The following is a 4,410-nucleotide window of genomic DNA, read 5'->3' on the forward strand; positions in this document are numbered from 1 at the left end:
GTAAGGACTTCTCCTGCTGACCTTTAGGTTCATATTGAAATACTTAATTTCTCAGGCAATCCATTCCCAAGCCATTTAGGGCTTTAAAGGTGAAAACACATACCTTAAATTGGGCCTGGAAAACAACTGACAAGCAAGCAGGTCTTTCACAAGGAGACAACCTGCTGCTGTTGTAAGAGTTGTTCTCCCTCCCTCCCTCCCTCCTACAGTGACCCTTAAGTCTGTGAAATAGAAAGACCCTGCCCTGCTGTACGCCAAGACAGACTACTTCTAAATGGAGATTTAGTTCACTTGCTGGAATTCTTGAATCCCTCTGATCTCAATAAACCTTGCTAAAGAGGACTCTGTGAGAATTATGCCTGGGAAAGAATATTTTTTGATTCAGGCAGCTACTAAAGAGATTGACCTCTGGGATTGTGCATCAGTTAGCAGGCTAGCTGCTGATTTTAAACCAGATGGAGCTTCAGGACACCTCTCAAGGGTACCCCATTTCAAGTTTATGGAAAATGTCTTTAGGAAGCCACGTGAAGCCCACATACTTATCTCTTCCTCTCCCACCATCCTATTTACAACTGCTTCTACATTCCTTAGAGCAGGGAGGGCAATTTTCAGTTCTTTTGCTTAATTGCAAACAATTCTTCTTTGGCATGCATGGAGAGAAAAGGAGGGAGACAGAGAGGATGAAGAAAGAAAAAAGGAAGGAATGTCATAATGGGAAAAAAAACCACAAAAATCAGAGAATGGGGACTTCACCTACTTTTGGTTATGATCCTTTCCACAACTTGGTTTAACCCACACACCAAATGGTATGCAAACCCCAACAGGTGGAATGTTCTTTGGCAGAAGAAAAGGCTTAACTCCCTCTGCCCCTTTTATTTCCTTAAATATGAAGGATGGCCTGACTGTCTTCACTTAGTTATTAAATTAGCCCAGAATTCCCCAGCCCGCTTAAAGTTACCAAGGTTGAGAAACACTGCTATAGAGAGTCACACAAACAAATGTTGGCATAGAAAGTCTTAAAGTTACCAAGGTTGAGAAACACTGCTATAGAGAGTCACACAAACAAATGTTGGCATAGAAATTCTTAAAGTTGCCAAGGTTGAGAAACACTGCTATAGAGAGTCACACAAACAAAATGTTGGCATAGAAAGTCCTAATACCATTATTTCCCACTGTCATCTGGGATGTCTTCTGCAAAGGCCAATGAAGAAATGGAGAAATGCATATAAATTCCAACAGTAAAAGTGGAAGATCCATGATATGCTAGCCACCTGTTCAGGAATCCAGCTTTTAAGGATTTGTCCCTGAAGATGCTAAAACCCCATCTAATGTGGCCTTAAGTGAGAGAAAAGAGGAGGAAGGAGACCTTAAGAGAGATAAAGAAGAAATTTGGAGAATTCTCTTCCTCTGGAAATATTTGGTTACATTCTTTGGCTATAAATACATTGAAAAAAATTGGGGATCCATTTGCATGCAACAGTTTAACCATGCCATGTCATGAGGCCACTTCTGAGTTGACAGGAATTTTTGAATAATCCAGCAGATTAAATGTAGGATTTACAGAAACCAGTACTTATTATTTAGAGTGAAAACCCAAAGAACATTTAATGAATAAATAAACAAACACATAATTGCTGGCCTTCAAATGGTTAGATGGAAGTATCCACATGGTCTCTGGCAGAAATAAATTTAAACTGTATGACAGATTGCAATCCAAAGATAAAATGAAATACTCTGCCAACATGCAAAGGGGGAAACAAAATGCTTAGATTTTTTTTCTAAAAATGTATTATTAAAATCTGCCTGCAGGCCAGGGGGCTTTCCTGATTAGCCTGGCCATCTGGACTTCCCCAAGAAATGTTTCTGGGAACATTTTGAGGTGACACTTTCACACACACACTCTCTCTCTTTTTTACTCCTTCCCCACCACATTCTGGATTCTCTAGGGCAAGAAAAAGAGATTACTGGTTGGAGAGATCAGGAAATAGGGAGATGCTTCAGTGGACCCCATGGGGAAAAGTTTATTTAAATTCTACCATTGGAAGAAGAAAGGAATTGAAATTAATTCTTAGATTCTGGTGGCATTCTGTTCCTATTCTGCCAAATCACTATCAAGCAAGGGTTACCTATTTTCCTAATGATGATAAAAACTGTCATAAGTAGAGACCAAATTGGTTGCCTCTATGAACCACCGTCTATCACAACGCTTTACCTTGAGGTGAACAAGAGGTTTCTCAAATGATTGGCAGAGTCACGGTGGTCCAAATTTAGGCATGAGAATTGTCATGAGCACTGATGGTGAGCAGGAGGGGGCCCCTATCCAGGGGGGGAAATGCATGCGTAGTAGAGAGAATTTGAGCTGTCATTCTAAGAGACACAGAACAGACCCGCCTTGACTTTTGGGGTTTATCTGTATGGGTTTTCTCATGCTTCTTCAGTTTGTTAGGATTTTCTGTCTACTGTAGCAGTAATAAAACACTAGAGACCTATTCCTCATCTCGGCATGGTTCCTGCCTGTCAGGACATCAATCCTAACAAACTCCTACTCCCATTGAAAGAGGGAGGAAAGAAAAGAATTTTTTTGGGGGGGAGGGGAAATGTCTTCAGAAAACCAGGAAATTCGACAAGCCATTCAACAACTGGCAGCAGCCTTGCAACAACACCAGCAACAAGTAGATCTCCAGGTCAACACATTACAAGTGGCTATGCTACAGCAGTTACAACAACCAGCTCCGATCATCCCACAACCGGTGCCAGCAGCAGCAGCAGCAGCTCCGCCAGTAGTCTTGAGATCCCAGGGCAGTTCACCAGAGAAGTTTGGAGGAGAAGCAGGACAGTTGAGAACCTTTCTTACACAATGCACAATGTTTTTCGACAGCAGACCGGCAGAGTTCCCAACAGACCAAACAAGAGTCACTTTTATTTTAAGTCTGCTAAAGGGTCCAGCAGCCAAATGGGCTATTCCCATGGTAGACAACAACAACCCAATTCTAGATAACTACCAGAATTTTCTGGCAGGGTTCCCAGCACACTTTGACGACCCGATCAGAGAGGTCACTGCCAGCTGGGAAATTCGGAAGCTCAAGCAAGGCAACAAGAGGGTAGGAATTTACATTGCTGATTTCAAGCTGTTAGCAGGAGATCTGGACTGGAATGAGAGTGCTTTGAAAGACCAATTCAAACAGGGGCTGGATGAGGAAATAAAAAATGAATTGGTGTGCCAGGGAACACTAGCTACTTTAGAAGGTTTATATCAGCTGTTTGTGGTCATAGACACCAGGCTAGAAGAGCTCAGACAGATGCAGCTAGGGAGAGGCAGGAGCTTCAGAGCGCTTCCAGGATTTCCAGCTCTCTCTGCAGCATCTCTCTACTCATGACCAGAGGAGCCGATGCAGATTGGGGCAAGCAGGAGACTTACTTCCGAGGCTGAGAGACAAAGAAGGAGAGAGAGAGCCCTCTGTTTCTACTGCAAAGCCCCAGGGCATATGGTGAGAGCTTGCCCAGCGAGAAACCAAGCAAATTCTGTAAGAGCCCCAGGGCAAGCAGCAGAACCAAGAGCCACCTCTGCCTCTACTTTCAATCAGGGAAACTCCATCGGTCTCCCTCCACAGAGCTCAGCAGGGAGACCATCAATCAATTAAGAAGGGCTCATTCTGAGGATTCCAGGCAATTCTTTTACTACTTACCAGTCATAATGCATGTAAACCCCGAGCACCAGGTCAAGCTAGAGGCCCTCGTGGATTCCGGAGCTTCCACCAATTTTGCTGATGTACAGACAGTACAAGACCCAAACATCCCGACCATGGAATTGCCACGTCTCATAGAAGTGGAGACCATTGACGGCCAGCCCCTCAAGGCAGGGCCAATTCAAAGATTCACAGAACCTTTGCAACTAACAATGGGAGACCACACTGAGTGGATCCAACTTTATGTTACTGCATCACTTAATGTACCTATAATCCTGGGCACACCTTGGCTGAAGCTCCACAACCCATTGTTGGACTGGGCTACGGGAGCAGTCTCCTTCCCAGCTAAGGAATGCCGGCACCACAAGATTCAAGCTGCCCTTCTCTCTCCAGCAACCAACGCAGTCATTGAAGCAGGGGGGTGCAGTTGCCAGCCAAGTATGCAGATCAAAAAGGGTTTCATCTGACCTTCTACTTCCCCAGCATCTGCTCCTACATTCTTCGTACCAAAAAAGCCTGAGCTGTTGGCACCAGCAGCTCAGGAGGCACCCTTGAGAGTTGTTCATGATTTCAGCTCCCTCAATAAAGTCACAGTCAGGGAAAATTACCCACTTCCCCTAACAGCTGACTGCTGGATCGCTTACAGAAAGCATGCATTTTTACTAGGTTGGACCTCAGGAATGCGTACAATCTGATCCGGATGAAAGAGGGGCATGAATACCTG

Source organism: Candoia aspera, chromosome 3 (assembly GCF_035149785.1).
Source record: "Candoia aspera isolate rCanAsp1 chromosome 3, rCanAsp1.hap2, whole genome shotgun sequence".
NCBI lineage: Eukaryota > Metazoa > Chordata > Lepidosauria > Squamata > Boidae > Candoia > Candoia aspera.